The sequence below is a fragment of the Cervus elaphus genome, chromosome 17, assembly GCF_910594005.1.
Source record: "Cervus elaphus chromosome 17, mCerEla1.1, whole genome shotgun sequence".
Lineage (NCBI taxonomy): Eukaryota > Metazoa > Chordata > Mammalia > Artiodactyla > Cervidae > Cervus > Cervus elaphus.
Window position 1 is genome coordinate 62,325,989 of NC_057831.1, and position 19,292 is coordinate 62,345,280.

The window sequence follows — 19,292 nt, forward strand, 5'->3', positions numbered from 1 at the left end:
TAAATTGAAAGTAGCTCAAGACTTACTCAACTTTGTATCCTTAGGCCCTCCCTACAACATAGTAGGCAAAAGAAATAATATGCCGTACCAAATCCATAACTACTTAACTGTATCAACACACCAATACAAAAAATTTAATACAAATTTAAAACATAACACATTTAACTGTATTTCATCATTATCATTTAAAGCTTGATTTTATAAAACATAATAAGACATTCTTAAGAGTTCTGTATCACAACAATTTGAAGAGTGGGAATATCCAGTTCAAAATCACTGCAGATGGTGATTGTAGCCATGAAATTAAAAGACGCTTACTCGTTGCAAGGAAAGTTATGACCAACCTAGACAGCATATAAAAAGCAGAGACATTACTTTGCCAACAAAGGTCCACCTAGTCAAGGCTTGGTTTTTCCAGTAGTCATGTACGGATGTGAGAGTTGGACTGTGAAGAAAGCTGAGTGCTGAAGAATTGATGCTTTTGAACTATGGTGTTGGAGACGACTCTTGAGAGTCCCTTGGACAGCAAGGATCCATCCTAAAGGAGATCGGTCCTGGGTGTTCATTGGAAGGACTGATGCTGAAGCTGAAAACTCCAATACTTTGACCACCTCATGCGAAGAGCTGACTCAATGGAAAAGACCCTGATGCTGGGAGGGATTGGGGATGAAAGAGAATGAGATGGCTGGATGGCATCACCGACTCCATGGACATGAGTTTGAGTAAACTCCGGGAGTTGGTGATGGACAGGAAGGCCTGGCATGCAGAGATTCATGGGGTCGCAAAGAGTCAGACACGACTGAGCAACTGAACTGAACTGAACTGAATATCCACAGCTTTATAGGCTCAAGTTACATAAATTAAACTCAAATAATTGGACATTTTTTCAATATGGAAACTATACAAATGAAATAAATGGCAAAAGGACCCAATAAGAGCAATATTTCACTACTTATGGACTATCATTAGTTACTTTCAGGATCTAAATGAAGATTCTAAATATTCATATTTCTTTTGTTCTATTTTATATTTAAATATTTCTCTACCTTCTGAGTCAAGCTACTTGACCGAAAGCCTGATTTAGAAAGGCATTTAGTGAAAATTTTTCCACCTGCAGTTACTACCTTCAAAGAAAGTAACACTGCAGTACTGATGTAATCTGCACAGTAACTTATGTCAACCGTACAGTAAATCAGATAGGTACCAAAAAATGGAACAATTTTGCACAGATTCAGTAAACTATCATGCTAAGTTTTCCTCATCTAAAAATTAACCAATGGAATAAAACATATCAACTATCGCTGATCTGGTAGGAAAATCACATTTGAGAGTTACAGGTACATTATTGTCCATATCTCATCCTCAGTCATTGACAGGAATTTTGTAGGCTACCATGCTATTTACTTTGTGAATTGTAGTAGTAAATGAACGAAGACGAACCTCCTCAGAATTGGTAATGAACTGTGGTCCCGACTTCCCATTTTTCAGGTACAACCAGATCTCTGTCTGTATAAATGAGGAGCTCAAATGAACAAGAAACTTCCAACAGCGGCAGAAATGTTACTGTAGCTGTGGTCTGTCTGATCTCTGAACGGATCTCGTCTTGGAGAGCTTCCTGAGACTTTTCTCTGGGTGCACGGCCATCTTTTGCAGTCTTGTCACACTCAACATCAAACCGCCATCTTTCAAGGACCTCTCCACTTTCAGTATTTGAGAAGACTACCACCAGTTTCTGAACTGAACACTTGCATAACCGTTGGAAGAACTCGGCCACGATCTTGGTGCTCCCGCGCAACGCGATGCCTTGCTCCGGGAGAGTTGCGGCGCCATGGCCAGGCCCAGGATGACTGTAAGCGCTTCCGCCCGGCAGACAGCGACGCAGGCGCTTCCAGGGCAGTTCCCGCCCCTCGTTTCCAAAGGAACGACGCAGGACGCCGTCGCGCCCTCTGCGCAGGCGCGGAGCGCCTCCAGCGCCAGCCTCCCCCCCCCTCCCCGCCCCCCCCGCCCCGCCCCGAATTTTATTATAGGTTTTAAAAAACTTAGCTTATTCTCCATTCTCATTAACTTGAACTTTATAATTAACTTCATGTTTTGAGTTCATTTAGATTTTAGCCTAATTTGGAGCTCCAGATCACTTTATTGTTCAAATAACTTAGCCCTTATAAAGTCCCTTTGTTTGTTTCTTCATAAGCGTTTGAATAAATTACTCTGAAAAATAAAATTAAAAATAGGTGTTTTTGCTTTATTTATATATTTATTCATTCAGTGTCAATATTAACTGAGAGGTGACCATGTCTTCTAGCCTTCATTTTCCAATCTTTAGACCCTGCTCAGAATATTATAGTCAATCTCTTTGTATTGATGAGTGATACAAATCTTCAAATTTCAGTACAGAATTTGCTTACTGAGGTTAGTAATACTCCAGCAATATTTCTTTATCTTTATATTAATATTATTAATGGATTTTTAATAATTCAGAGTTCAGATTTCATTCATTGAGTTTGGGGTGTGGCTCAAAACATGAATTTTTATCAAATCTTCAAATGGTCTTCAGACTATAGTTTTGGAAACCACTTATTATAATGCATTGAAACAGGATATAAATTAGCAAAATTTATACCTTGAAATTAAACCTAGTTTTCAAGCTAGGTTTCAGTACATGAACCAAGAATTTCATATGTACAAGCTTGGTTTAGAAAAGGCAGAGGAACCAGAAATAAAATTGCCAACATTCACTGGACCCTAAAGAAAGCAAGGGAACTCCAGAAAAACATCTACTTCTGCTTCATTAACTTTGCTAAAGCCTTTGACTGTGTGGATCTCAGCAAATTGTGGAAAATTCTTAGAAATTTGAGTACCAGACCACCTGACCTGTCTCCAGAGAAACCTATATGTGAGTCAAGAAGCAACAGTTAAAACCTTACATGGAACAACTGACTGGCTCAAAATTGGGAAAGGAGTACCTTGAGGCTGTATATTGTCACCCAACTTATTTAACTTCTATGCAGAGCACATCATGTGAGATGCTGGGCTGGATGAATAACAGGCTGTAATCAAAATTACTGAGAGAAATATCAGCAACCTCAGACATGCAGATGATGCCACTCTAATAGCAGAAAGTGAAAAGGAACGAAAGAGCTTCTTGATGAAGGTGAAAGAGGAGAGTGAAAAAGCTAGCTTGAAATTCAACATTCAAAAATCTTAGATCATGGCATCTGGTCCCATCATTTCATGCTAAATAGAAGGGCAAAATATGGAAGAAGTAACAGATTTTATTTTCTTGGACTCCAAAATCACTGCAGACAATGACTGCAGTCATGAAATTAAAAGACACTTGCTCCTTGGAAGAAAATCTATGACAAACCTAAACAGCATATTAAAAAGCAGAGACATCCCTTTGCGAGCAAAAGGCCCCTATAGTCAAAGCTATGGTTTTTCCAGTAGTTATGTATGGACGTGAGAGTTGACTGTCATGAAGACTGAGTGTCAAAAAACTGATGCTTTTGAACCATGGTGCTGAGGAAAATTCTTGAGAGTCCCTTGGACTGCAAGGAGATCAAACCAGTCAATCCTAAAGGAGATCAACCCTGAATACCCACTGGAATGACTAAGTACTTTGAACACCTGATGTGAAGAGCTGACTCATTGGAAAAGACCCTGATGCTGGAAGAGACTGAAGTCAAGAAGAAAGGGTGACAGAGGTTGAGGCAGTTAGATCGCATCACTGACTCAATGGACATGAATTTGAGCAAGCTCCGGGAGATGTGGTTGGTTCTTGGGCAGAGGAGGCTGATGTGCTACAGTCCGTGTGGTTACAAAGAGTCGGGCCTGGCTTAGTAACTGAACAACAACAGTATCTACCATAATACAATCCTCCTGGAAGAGAAGGGCAGGTTTCCAAGCTGATTCAAAAATGGCTTCAGAGAGCAGAAGAAGTGAATCTGCTTAGGGTGTTTTGGGTTGTTAAATAGAAGGACTGGGGAAAGGATCTTAACTTTCAACTGGCATCAAAGGATAAAGTACCTGGGGTTTCTTAACAGTGTGCTGAAATGTGAAGCTGAAGAGGAAAAGAGATGGGTGTGGCTTAAAAATATTGGCTGTAAAACATGATAATATAGTAAGACACTATTGCACATCCAGAATGAATAATTGTAGCACTGTGTAATTTATCTTGAGTCTAAAATGAATTCTGTTCCAAGACTTCTTAATCCTATCTAACTTTCTTTTATCTTTGAGCCAAACAATGTATATTTTGGTGTGGTGGCACCCTTAAATACTAGTTTGGCTTGATGTGATAGATTATATTTCCATTCAGCAAATATTCTTGGCCTCCCCTGACTTACATTGTTGCTTCAGTCATGTCTGACTGTTTGCAACCCTATGGGCTGTAACACACCAGACTCATTGTCCATGGGATTCTCCAGGCAAGAATACTGGAGTGGGTTGCCATTTCCTTCTTCAGAAGATCTTCCTGACCCACAGAACCAACCTGTGTCTCCTGTGTTTAATGCATTGCAGCCAGATTCTTTACCACTGAGATACTGGGACACTCATACATTGATGTTTCGCTGGCCATATGATTTCTTTTAACAATCAATGGACTATGTGAAAGGCTGATACATATCCATTCTAAATGTTGGCCTTAAGAAGCATCATCGTGTATTTCCATCCATCTCTCTGGAAGCTTGCAGTCTCTGTCTGAAAAAAAATCTTGCCTTGAATACCCTCCAATCTGAAAGGTTTAATATTTGAAGCTGGTGCGGACCAAAACTGTGGTTCAGTGCCAAGCTGGACACAAACTGAATCAGTCAAACTCCAGTAGCCTCTTAAAACTGCAATTTCAAGCATAGCCTTTTCCAGAAACTCAAATATTAATATTGTAAGTATAAGAATGATATTTATTGCTTTATGCCACTGAGTGTTGAGGTCATTTATTGTGGCCATTTATATAGGTAAATAGAAGATCCATGTACTAAAAACAAACCCCCAAGTTTGTGTCATGCTTATTTGCCCTTTTCTTATCGTTACCAGTTTATTTCTACCTACTCTCTGGCTATAGTACATTTTGGATTCCCTGTGTTTTCTAGGAATGTTAATATCTGGCTTAAATATTCCCTCCCAATTCTATTCTTAAAATCATCTTGTTCTTATAATAGCAATAGATTTTCCCCTTTCACTCTAATGTTCACTTGCTGCTACTGCCTATAACAGTATAAATTATCAAGAATTTCCCAGGAAATGGGTAGAAACTAAAATTTACTGCCTTGAATTTTTATTTGAAGAGACTGACAGGATATTAGGAAACTTGGTCAATAGCAAAAGTAAACTTTGTAATGCTCCTAGACTTACTTGTACATAATTTGTGTTCAGTTACATTTGTTGAATTAATGAATGAAAGGCTCAGCCAATATTTCCACCAGATTAAACCAAGTTTTATTTATTAAAAGTATTAGAATTGTCAATAAGGCTGAATGATATTTCAGAAGTGAAAAGAAAAACACACATATTAATTCTGTGTGGTAGATCATGCAGAATAAAGCTCAAAAAGATCAAACTATTTTTAATATTACTAATTAATAATAATCAGAGATTATTAATACACATGATAACAGAGTCTATCTTGAAGCTGTGTATGTATTATGAAAGTAAGATACATGAGTAAGGCAGATATTCCCTTCAATAAGGGAAATTATTTTTCTAGGTATTTTATATATAAACTTTGAAATTAAGACTATTAACATAGCCATGGGAGGGTTAAGGCTTTTCAGTAGAAAAGCATTTTATAGTAAAGTCAGATCAGCAAGGCTACGTTGTGATTACAAATAACCCTAAAACCCAAGTGTCTTAACACAATAAAATTTTATCTTCTAGCTTCTAAGAAATATTGCAAATGCTGATGATTCTGCAGAGCAATTGTCCTTGCTACAGCAATCCAGTTATTCAGGGTAAAGAGATTCCAAATCCTGTAGCTTCTCAATATGTGAAGAACTGAACACTGACTCTTAAATTCTCCCACTCAGAAATAGCACACATAATGTCTGCCCCTATTTCCTTAGCTAAAGATAGACTCAAGTCCATTCCTATCCTCAAGGGGAGACAAGAAACACGATCTTCTGTTTCTTAAAAGAAAACCGCTTGTCAGTGGAGCGTAGGAAAACTGGCCATGTTCACCTGAAGTTAGCTAGCTTGTAAGGAGAACAACAAGGTTTTCAACTCAGGTCTCTCTCTAAACACTGTGCTCTTCATCACTGGGCTATGTTCATTCCTTAACATAAATTAATTAGTAAACTTACAGGAATTAAGAACAAGAATAATTCCAGAAAAGGGGGAAACTAAGAAAGTTTCATGAAGGCTAATTGCTAAAGGATTTGTAGAATAACGTGAGATTCTGGAGGCTTAGGTGTGTTGTACTTGCTACTTAAATTTCTGTCTTAGCTTTTGGGGCACTTGAGGAGAAAAGAAAACCTGGGGAAATTTTAGGGAAAAGTATATACTGAAATAATTTCTGCTCTGGGTTAACTTTGATTGACAAGACTTGACTGCCTAGGCAATGAGCATTTTTAGAGTGTGACAACATACTCATTCTATGATCCTCAAAATTCATTCTGCATCTCAGACGAGAGCCTGTGAATATTGGATTCAAATAAACAATCTATTTGGATGCTTGCCATCCTGTCAAATTGAAAAGGGAATCTCCTGAGATGTCTATCAACAGAAGAGGACTTTTCTGTTAGGATAAAAAAGTTAATTAATGATTGACTGACCTGCTGAAAGGCAAGTTGAGATATACAGCACACTTCAGCTACAAGTCACTTGAGAATTCTCATTTCACTTTGCTATAAAATGGATTCATTAGTATTCTAACAGCTTATTTTATTGTCGCTATAGCAATGGCTGGAGTTACAGGTTTATTCTTACTGAGCAATGAGCTTTAATGATATTTTCATTTTGCAAGTTAAAAAGCTTTCTATTTTCTCATGGCAAATCATGACAGAGTATATCTGTTACATAGCTAAAGGTCAAATGAAGCAATGAATCCAGAGTCTAATTAAATTTATATTATTTGTTAAAATGAATAACCACCTACAAATCCAAAATGATCTCAGTTTTATTATTTCCCTGGAATCTGTGTTAAAATTTATTTCTCTTTTGAGAGCTGAGTTGTTCAAATTATCAAAAATTTAAAACCTGTTGGAAAGCTACCCATAATTATAACTATTTAAATTTTATAGTCATGTGAGTAAGACTGGAGCACAAATACTTGTCAAATCACTTGATAACAGGGCTGTAACTAATTCTAGAAGTCTATTGTTCTTATGATTTCATATGACAATGAATAAAATAACCAAGAAATGTTTAGAAATAAATCTGAGATATATATTTTCTTGCATATTTTCACAGTCACAAGGATGAAAATACAATTGAGAAGCAACTTTTCTTACTGTGTGGCAAATGTTAACACTTTAAGAAACAAATTACTGTTACAACAACAGAAAATAGGGAACCTAAGTGAAAAATGCAAAGAAATAGAGGAAAACAATAGAATGGGAAAGACTACAGATCTCTTCAAGAAAATTAGAGATACCAAGGGAACATTTCACGCAAAGATGGGCACAATAAAGGACAGAAATGGTATGGACCTAACAGAAGCAGAAGATATTAAGAAGAGGGGTCAAGAAGACACAGAAGAGCTCTACAAAAAAAGATCTTCACGACCCAGATAATCACGATGGTGTGATCGCTCATCTAGAACCAGACATCCTGGAGTGCGAAGTCAAGTGGGCCTTAGGAAGCATCACTACAAACAAAGCTAGTGGAGGTGATGGAATTCCAGCTGAGCTGGAATAAAAGATGATGCTGTCAGAGTGCTACACTCAGCATGACAATGAATTTAGAAAACTCAGAAGTTTTCTAAACTCAGTGGCCACAGGACTGGAAAAGGCCAGTTTTCCTTCCAATTCCAAAGAAAGGCAATGCCAAAGCTTGTTCAAACTACTGCACAATGGCACTCATTTCACATGCTAGCAAGGCTATGCTCAAAATCCTCCAAGGTAGTCTTCAACAATATGTGAACTGAGAACTTCAGATATTGATGTATAAGCTAGATTCAGAAAAGGCAGAGGAACCAGAGATCAAATTGCCAAGAAGTGTTGGATCATAGAAAAAGCAAGAGAATTCCAGAAAAACATCAACTTATGCCTCACTGACTACGCTAAACCCTTTGACTGTGTGGATCACAACAAACTGTGGAGAATTCTTAAAGAGATGGGAATCCCAGACCGCCTTACCTGCCTCCTGAGAAATCTGTGCAGGTCAAGAAGCAACAGTTCTAACCAGGCATGGAACAACAGACTGGTTCCAAATTGGAAAAGGAGTATGTGAAGTTAAGTACTCTGCTTACTTAACTTACATGCAGATTACATCATGCAAAATCCCAGGCTGGATAAAGCATAAGCTGAAATCAAGATTGCTGAGGAAAATATCAATACCCTCAAATATGCAGATGACACCACCCTTATGGCAGAAAGGGAAGAGGAACTGAAGAGCCTCTTGATGAAAGTGAAAGAGGAGAGTGAAAAAGTTGGCTTAAAACTCAACAACAATGGAAACAGTGACAGACTTTATTTTCTTGAACTCAAAATCCCTGCAGACAATGACTGCAGCCAAGAAATTAAAAAAATGTTTGCTGCTTATACAGTAAAATGAAGCAGAGATATTAGTTCTGCTTTAGACTTTAATGACAAAGGTTCATCTAGTCCAGTGGTCATGTGTTGATGTGAGAGTCTGGCTGTAAAGAAGGCTGAGCACTGAAGAATTGATGCTTTTGAACTGTGGTGTTGGAGAAGACTCTTGAGCATCCTCTGGACTTCAAGGAGATCCAACCAGTCAATCCTAAAGGAAATCAACCCTGAATATTCATTGGAAGGACTGATTCTGAAGGTGAAGCTGCAATAATTTGGTCACCTGATGCAAAGGGCCAACTCATTAGAAAAGACCCTGATTCTGGGAAAGGTTGAAGGCAGGAGGAGAAGGTGATGACAGAGGATGAGAAGATTGGATGGCATCGCTAATTCAATGAACATGAGTTTGAGCGATCTCCAGGAGATGGTGATGGACAGGGAAGCCTGCTGTGCTACAACCCATGGGGTCTCAAAGAGTAGGAAATGACTGAGCAATGAACAACAACGATGAAAATACAGGAAAAGACCATTTGAGAAGAAACTCATCCTCAGTGTCAGTAGATACATTACCTAGTAACTTTACCAAAACTTATACGAGGAAGCATTAAGCAATGCTTGGAGCCTGTTAGAAAAGGCACCCACCTGCCAGGCTATAGTTTCTTGGGTTAGTTACACAGATTAACTTTTCAATTAATAAGCCTTTTAATATTAGATTTATTTTTTCATAAGAAAATATAGACATATTGGTTTCCTAAAATTCATGAAAGTCTCAAATCAAGGCAAATATTTTGGCTTATTAATACCACATGCAAACAAAGGAAATATAAGAATGCAGTTAAATTTGAAAATCCTCATTAGCTTTGAAGGTTACTACAAAAAGCTTAGATTTACATAGTGATTTCAAAGACGTTTGTCTGTTTGCTTATAATAGAAGTTCATTTCCGGATTTTATGTTCTGGTCAAAACCTCTAATTTACTATAAATGAAAGCTCCTTATTTGGAAAAAAACAAAAAAATAGGCTGAGAGAAGAAAGGGAAAATGCATTAATACAGAAGAATCTGTATATGTGTAAGCACATACATAATTTATATTTTAAATTTTAAAATGCATGCTAATGAGTCATCAAAGCTCATTCTGCTTTCACCTAAATCTTTCAGTAGAGCCTTTATTATAGAATTTAAAAAATAAGATGTATGCTAATGGTTCGTGAGGAAGCATTTGACTTCTTTTTGAAATCTACTTGATGATAGATTCAATCATTGAATCTATATTTGGTTCCTTTTATGGAACCCAGAAAAATGTCAGTTGGAAAACACTGATTCTCAGAAAAGTAATAGTAGAGCCTTTAATATTTAGCAATGATTCCCCCTAACATGTGTTTATGCGTTTGCCTCATATCTTCTCTTATGACCTTAGGAAATGCTCTATTAGAGAACAGGTGTAGGGCAAGACACGTTAATCATGCAGTCTCCGCAACATGAGTGGTGGAGTGCAAAGACACGGAGGGAACTGCGGTGTATGCCTCCGGAGAAAATGTGCTGCCCTGGTTCTGATACATTCTGCTTCTTGATGTTGGTTTAGTGACACTCTGTTTTAAGCCTCAATTAAATGGTATAAAAATATATATATACAACATTTCCTGAGACTTTAAATTGTGTTGCAAAGACCAAGTTAAAGTGTTCATCACTCTTCATGACCCTGTGGACTGTAGCCCACCACGGGCTGTCCATGGAATTCTCCAGGCAGGAATACTGGGGTGGGGAGTGAATTCTCCAGGGAATCTTCTCGATGCAGGGATTGAACCCGGGTCTCCTGCAACAGGCAGATGCGTTAACTGTGTGAGCCACAGGGAAGCCCTTGGCAAAGAAGCAAGTACATAATATATGAGGAAATACTTTAAAATTGGAAATCGCAATGCACATTGTTATTCAATAGAATAGCTCCACTGGAATCCCACTAATTTAAATCTTATTACCATTATCGTCACTTGAATTCTGTGTTGAATTCTTTTACTTTATTTTATAATCAACACTTCATTTTGAACAGGGCTTCTTTCATCTCCTCACCTCTCTTTTTAAGCAGCTTTCAGTCCTATTTTATTTCTGTTCCTGAAGGCATCCTTGGGAAACAGATAATCAAACAGTGAGAAATTTACAGTAAATTGTTTCATGTTCTCTGTTGCCTGCAAATGAGACTTTCCTCCCATTTTTTTTCTCTCTCTTTTTTTGATTTTGCTTCATGATCCTTTCTTTTCTTTAATATTAGAATTAAATAAATATATAGAGAAGATAATTTACCTCCAACTACTGCACAACTGCACTCATCTCACACACTAGTAAAGTTATGGTCAAAATTCTCCAAGCCAGGCTTTAGCAATATGTGAACCATGAACTTCCAGATGTTCAAGCTGGGTTTAGAAAAGGCAGAGGAACCAGAGATCAAATTGCCAACATCTGATGGATCATCAAAAAAGCAAGAGAGTTCCAGAATAACATCTATTTCTGCTTTATTGACTATGCCAAAGCCTTTGACTGTATGGATCACAACAAACTGTGGAAAGTTCTTCAAGAGATGGGAATACCAGACCACCTGACCTACCTCTTAAGAAACCTGTATACAGGTCAGGAAGCAACAGTTAGAACTGGACATGGAACAACAGACTGGTTCCAAATAGGAAAAGGAGTATGTTAACGCTGTATATTGTCACCCTGCTTATTTAACTTCTGTGCAGAGTACATCATGAGAAACGCTGGGCTGGAAGAAGCACAAGCTGGAATCAAGATTGCTGGGAGAAATATCAATAACCTCAGATATGCAGATGACACCACCCTTATGGCAGAAAATGAAGAGAAACTAAAGAGCCTCTTGATGAAAGTGAAAGAGGAGAGTGCAAAAGTTGGCTTAAAGCTCAACATTCAGAAAGCTCAGATCATGGCATCTAGTCCCATCACTTTACAGCAAGTAGATGGGGAAACAGTGGAAACAGTGGCTGACTTTATGTTTTTGGGCTCCAAAATCACTGCCGATGGTGATTGCAGACCTGAAATTAAAAGATGCTTACTCCTTGAATGGAGAGTTATGACCAACCTACACAGCATATTAAAAAGCAGAGACATCACTTTGCCAACAAAGGTCCATCTAGTCAAGGCTTGGTTTTTCCAGTGGTCATGTATGGCTGTGAGAGTTGGACTGTGAAGAAAGCTGAGTGCTGAAGAATTGATGCTTTTGAACTATGATGTTGGAGAAGACTCTTGAGTCCCTTGGACTGCAAGGAGATCCAACCAGTCCATCCTAAAGGAGATCAGTCCTGAATACCCATCGGAAGGACTGATGCTGAAGCTGAAACTCCAATGTTTTGGCCATCTGATGCAAAGAGCTGACTCATTGGAAAAGACCCTGATGCTGGGAAAGATGGAGGGCAGGAGGAGAGGTGACGACAGAGGATGAGATGGTTGGACGGCATCATTGACTCGATGGACATGAGTTTGGATAAACTCTGGGAGATGATGATGGACAGGGAGGCCTGGCGTGCTGTGGTCCATGGAGTCGCGAGGAGTCGGACACGACGGAGCGACTGAGCTGAAGTTAACTGACCCACAGTGTTACCTGTCACCACTGCCATTTTCACACTGTTTCTTCTACTACTGACCCCACTCCTGGTTACACATGCAGTGATCTCAGCACTTGTATTGACTCATGGGATCAACATGACAAGTGTATATGAAGTTTCTTTTAATAGCCCCAATTTGCAATCGATAAAACTATAGCCCATATAAATTACTTAATTCGAAGTGGCTATACACTCACCAACACAAGTGAAATGGGCATTTGGAGAACAAGTAAGAAGAAAGAAATGAAGTAGCTCAAGACAGAGCCTGGCATCCAGTCTGTGCATACTGGGGAAGTGTTCCAGTGAAATTAGCCTTTCTCTGTTTTCTTCCAGCAGAAACTAACAAGTGGGTATCATAAGCCTGTAACACATGGGGTCCCAAAGTAATCAGCAGGTGATCCTAACTGCATTGAGTACAGTGGAGTGGAAATTACTGTGAAAGTCATATGAATTGTTCAATAAATAAAAGAGCCCTTCAGGTCAATTGGAAGGGCAGCATAACGCGACTTCTGTCAGTCACTGCCCAAACTGGCCAAAAAGTTCATTCGGGCTTTCATACACTGTCATGGAAAAGCCTACATGAACTTTTGGCCAATTTAATATTTTAAAATTCTATCTTTGGTGATACATGAGTTTGCTTTATTTCTCAGTTCCACCCCCTAGCTCTATAACTTTAGACATTGATTAATTCACTGATTCTTCATTTTCTCACCTATAAAATGGGGATAATAATAGTATGCACTTATTTAGGGCTATTATGAGAATTGAATTGAATCCGTATAGCAATAATTTATGAAGTGAGTGAAGTGAAGTCGCCTAGTCATGTCCGACTCTTTGCGACCCCATGGACTGTAGCCCACCAGGCTCCTCCATCCATGGGATTTTCCAGGCAAGGGTACTAGAGTGGGTTGCCGTTTCCTTCTCCAGGGGATTGTCCCAACCCAGGGATCGGACCCGGGTCTCCCGCATTGTGGGCAGACACTTTACTGTCTGAGCCACTAAGGAAGCCAATGTATCAGGCCTGACCCATAATAACTTTTACAGATAAATGTTATAATTACAATACTTGTAATGATCAAAGTTCTGTAAATGTTCAGTTTGTTTCAGAATTTTTCCCCTAGTCCAAAAGATTCAAGGGTTTAAAAGCCAAAAATCACTGTCAAGTTTAGGTTTTAAGATACTCAAGTGAAGACAAGCCCAGTTCTTTCCCCAAATACCGTTCCTATAAACTCAGAGAAAACCAGCTGAGAACATGGGCCCTGTGGCTCCCCTTAAGATCACGGACTAGGGCTGAGATGGGTTTTTTACCATCTGAAGTCTTTCTTTGGATGAAATTCTACATTTGATTCTTCTGGTGTGTGCTCAAGTGAATAGTAACAATTTATAAATGTCCTGTGGTGGTAATATGCCACAAATTCTCTTCTCTGCAACAAGATTCAGCCAATTAACTAGCTTTAGTTAAGAAACTCAAGGACAATCTACTCAGCAGAAACAGTACATTCTGCCTTTATAGTTAATACATTCCTCTCTCACCCCCCATAACTTTTGAACTAAACTTTTTTACTGATCATCTGGATTCAGAAGTTTAATTTTTAAAATAAAAACCCAAGTGATATACGTATATCTTTTTTCTGAAACAGTGATTTTTCCCTTGCTTAAAACAGTCTGAGAGACTTTCCCTTGCAGAATTTGAAATCCACTGATGTGTGTCTCAATACTAAAAGTGAGCCTGTAAGAGTCATTGTCTTACTTAACCTCCTCAGGCTAAATGATGTCATGCATTGCTAAGTCAGCAGCAGAAAACAAATAACACTTCAACAGGGAAATCGGCAAGAAATTCCAAAGTAGAATACAATTCCTTTGACACTTATCTGGAAATAGGCACAATTTCCATTACCATATATTAGAAAAGTCCAAAAGTAAATGGTCTTTAAAATGAATAAAATTGAGTTATAATATTCTATAGGGAAAAAAGTATAAATTTGAAACTGAAATTATCTTCACCTTAAAAAGACTTTCATGGCTTTGATACTTTTTGAAACATAAAATGAAAATTATCATCACTCATTTTTTTTCTTACATACACCCATTTATTTAACTTCTACAATAACTCTGTCCCAAGAATGTTGCATGCATTATACTAATAGAAAAAGAGACAGAGTTAACACGTGGGAGAAAGGACTGGAATTCATTGTTTTGTGACACAAAGCTAAGAGTTCAAGAATCATTGCCTATTTCTGTTTCTCCACCGTGAAACGGATTCCCATGCACATCAGTATTGCTCAGTGTGTATACGGAGCATGTGTGAAAAGAGGCATCAAGACACGAGCTGCTCTCTGGCCCGTTGCATGGAGGCGAGCGCTGTTCAGGTAGGTGTCCTGAAACTGCAGCGTTTGTGTCCCCAGGGAAGCTCCAACACTTAATGGTGAACCTGCTGCAGGTCACCCAGTCTTGCAAAAATTATCAGTCATATGTTCAGGTAGCACTTTCCAACACTTGATTTTGAACACTCTTGAATGTCTTCTCAAATCTGGATGAAGACATTTAGACTTTGCTTTGTGTAATACACTCGAGGTTCATCCACCTCACTAGAACTGACTCACTTTTTTATGGCTTAGTAATATTCTACCGTATATATGCATCACATCTGCTTTATCCATTCTGCTGTCAATGGACATCAAGGGTGCTTTCATGTCCTGGCTATTATAAATAGTGCTACTATGAACATTGGGGTGGATGTGTCTTTTTCAGTTGTGGTTTTCTCAGGGTAAATGCCCAGTGGTGGGGCTGCTGAGTCACACGGTGGATTTACTCCTAGTTTTTAAAGCACTCTCCATGCTGCTCTCCACAATGGCTGTATCAGTTTACATTCCACCAGCAGTGTAGAAGGGTCCCCTTTTTTCCAGATCCTCTCCATCATTTATTATTTGCAGATTTTTTTGATGATGGCCATTCTGACTAGAGTGAGATGACATCTCATTCTTGATTTGCATTTCTCTAATAATTAGTGCTGCTGAACATCTTTATTGGCCATCTGTTTATCTTCTTTGGAGAAATGTCTGTTTAGGTCTTCTGCCCATGTTTGGATTGGGCTATTTGTTTACCTGATATTGAGCTGTATGAGCTGCTTATATATTCTGGAGATTAATCCTTCATCAGTTTCAATTTGTGATTATTTTTTCACATTCTGATGGTTGTCTTTTATTCTTGTTTATTGTTTCCTTTGCATCAGTCTCTACAAAGAAAATTTATACACATTATTGCATTGGTTTTGCCACTAATGTTTTGCATTGGCAATCCATTTTAGTTTCCTTAATTTGAAGTTTGGACTCACTCAAAATTCTCATCATATTTTCAAATTATATACTTGTAGCCCTGGATGTCTCAAAATCATATGCTAGTTTAAATTTCTGCATGTTTCTTAAATATTAACTTCATCCTAAGAACATCATGCATGCCCATGCTGTCTTTCATTTTGTCTGCAATCAATGTGTTCTAAATTTTGGAGTAAGGTTCTCCTGTGTTTGCATTAGACCTGCCAAACCATCTCAGCCACTGCTTAGTTCTTGTGAAGAGATGCTTCATTTCCCCTGTTTTAGCCTTTCCTGGGTTTCCCTGGTGGCTCAGATGGTAAAGAATCTGCCTGCAGTGTGGGAGATCTGGGTTTGAACCCTGGGTTGGGAAGACCCCCTGGAGGAGGGCATGGCAACCCACTCCAGTACTCTTGCCTGGAGAATCCCATGGATGGAGGAGCCTGGCGGGCTACAGTCCGTGGGGTCACAAAGAGTGGGACCCGGCTGAGTAAGCGCAGGACTTACCCGAATCTTGGCTTAACTCAACTGCCTAGTTTCAGCACTTGTCTGATGGGTCTAGTCCAGCTCTGCCATTTCCAAAGCTAACCTGAAAGGTAAAGATTTGAACTAATGACTTTTAAGTACTCTCATCACAAAAATAATTAATTCTATATGTCCTTAGTATAATCATTCTTTATTTTATAATTTTTAAATTCAGTTTCTTTATTTTAGGCCTATTTTTAAAAGATTCAATTTTTTAATTTGCCCATCTGACTGTTAAATGTGGATTATCCACTCATACTAGCTTATTTTCTTCTCTAAATAAAGCTGTACACTACCTTTTCACAATTTCTATACCCTTGATGTCTCAGTCAGTGAGATTTTTGCCATGTAAGATAATAGTTTTTTCTACCAAATTCTTAAAAATAGATATAGGTTCCTATAGGAGCAATGTCAAGGAAATTGTAATTACAGATGATCTGTAGGAGGTTTTTTGAGCCACTGCAGAACTCACTTGACAGAATCAAAACCAAGTGGTAGCAGTTAGGGGTAGTAGAGGCTTCTTAGGTATTCTTCCTGTGCAGTTCTCTCACCAGAGAGTGATAGAACTACCTCTGAATGCACATATCTCACTGTCCATCAGGGTTCTCCAAAACCAGGACCGGTTGAGAAAGAGAGAGAGAGAGAGACTGAGACTGACTGATTTTGAAACAAACAGACAGAGAAGGAAGAGACTGAAAAAAAAAAATTGGGTCAAATGATTATGAGTAGGCTGGTAGGCTGGAAACTTGGGTGGGAATTGATGCCACAGTCTTCAGACAGAATTCTCTCTTTTCTGTGAGGCCTCAAGTTTTGCTCTTAAAGTCTTAATGTGAAACCCACCCACATTATGAGGTCAATTTCCTTTACTTAATGTCAACTGATGGTACTGCTGGTCACATCCACAAGATACTTTTAGAGCAACGTCTAGATTAGTGTTTAAATTAATTACTGAGTACTATAGCTGAACCAATTGACACATAAAACTAGCCATCATATTCACCTCCCCTTTTTTTCCCTTGACAAGTTTTTATGCACAGTGACCTCCAATTCAAATTTTATTGTCTTTTAGTATTTAATCATGGGCCATTAAATTATTGTCCTTTTAAGTATCATCTTTGACTTTCAAAGAAATGTCAACAGAATAAATTATATCAGGCAACTTAAACTTTCTGCAGTTCAGTTATTTCTATAATAAATGAGAGAATAATATGAATATATATAAATATAAAAATTGAGATAGTAAATCATGTCTTGTTAACACTGTAGTGTTTTACTTGAAGGAATAAATGAGAGACATTTAAACAACTTCAAGGTGGTACGCAAATATAAGGAGTTTCACAAGATCTCTAGACCATTTTTTATCTGTTTTGTTTTGTTTTCTTCTTGGTCAGTCATTTTCTGGAGCCAGAAACTGGAAAGTGGGCTTTTTGCCACTTTACCTAAAGCCTTCCAAATTCCACACAAGGCATCCAAACATTCCATCTGAAAGAGAGAACTTTCAGTAAACCAAGATGCTGTTTCAGCTATTAAAAAAGTAAGGTCCAGAGACTTAATGTTCAGCTAGATCTGGCCTCCTCAGCCACATTTAATGCAGTACAGAGAATAGGAAACAGAGCTTTATGCTCCATCCTCAATTAAATTGGAACTATATGACTTCCAAAACTTTTAAATATGATGAAGCGTTTTCAAAGTCAGTGACATAATACAATGGTAAAAGGAAGTTGTACAAATAAGGTGCCCCATTTGCCGACCTCAGAAAATGTCATGAGGACTGTTTTTTTGTCAGCCATATATATACACACAGACACACAGGACTTTCACAAGCCATGTTTAATGTGGTTTAAAAAATATTTTTCCTTATTTTTTTTTTTTTACTTAAGACTTAGCTTTTTTAAGAGAAATTTTAGATTCATAGCAAAATTGAGAAAATACTAAGATTTCCCATATACCCACCACATGCACAGCCTCTCATATTATCCACATCCCTCTCCAAGGTCATATCAGTTCAGTTCAGTCACTCAGTCGTGTCCGACTCTTTGCAACCCCATGGACTGCAGCATGCCAGGCTTCCCTGTCCATCACCAACTCCCAGAGCTTGCTCAAACTCATGTCCATCAGGTCGGTGATGCCATCCAACCATCTCATCCTCTGTTATCCCCTTCTCCTCCTGCCTTCAATCTTTCCCAGCTTCAGGGTCTTTTTCAGTTAGTCAATTCTTTGCATCAGGTGGCCAAAGTACTGGAGCTTCAGCTGAGCATCAGTACTTCCAATGAATATTCAGGACTGATTTCCTTTAGGATTGACTGGTTTGATCTCCTTGCAGTCCAAGAGACTCAAGAGTTTTCTCCAATACCACAGTTTAAAAGTATCAATTCTTTGGCACTCAGCTTTCTTTATAGTCCAACTCTCACATCCATACATGACTACTGGAAAAACCACATCTTTGACTAGATGGACCTTTGTCAGCAAAGTAATGTCTGCTTTCTAATATGTTGTCTAGGTTGGCCATAGCTTTTCTCCCAAGAAGCAAGTGTCTTTTTTTTTTTTTTTTTCATTTGTTTTTATTAGTTGGAGGCTAATTACTTTACAATATTGTAGTGGGTTTTGTCATACATTGACATGAATCAGCCATGGAGTTACATGTATTCCCCATCCCGATCTCCACCCCCCCCCCCACCTCCCTCTCTACCCAATTCTTCTGGGTCTTCCAGTGCACCAGGCCCGAGCACTTGTCTCATGCATTCAACCTGGGCTGGTGATCTGTTCCACTATAGATAATATACATGTTTCGAAGCTGTTCTCTCAAAACATCCCACCCTTGCCTTCTCCCACAGTGTCTTTTAATTTCATGGCTGCAGTTACCATCTGCAGTGATTTTGGAGCCCAAGAAAAGAAAGCTTGTCACTGTTTATATCATTTCCCCATCTGTTTGCCGTGACGTGATAGAACTGGATGCCATGATCTTTGATTTTTGAATGTTGAATTTTTTTATACCAGCTTTTTCACTGTCCTCTTTCACTTTCATCAAGAGGATCTTGAGTTCCTCTTTACTCTCTGCCATAAGGGTGGTGTCATCTGCATATCTGAGGTTATTGTTATTTCTCCCAGCAATCTTGATTCCAGCTTGTGCTTCATCCAGTCCAGCATTTTGAATGATGTAGTCC

The 19,292-nt window shown here is 38.5% G+C and overlaps 1 pseudogene; it reads right to left on the reverse strand.

The window, feature by feature from the left end:
* Nucleotides 1-1,346: 1,346 nt before the first annotated feature.
* Nucleotides 1,347-19,292, reverse strand: part of LOC122673376 — a 47,025-nt pseudogene continuing 29,079 nt past the window's right edge.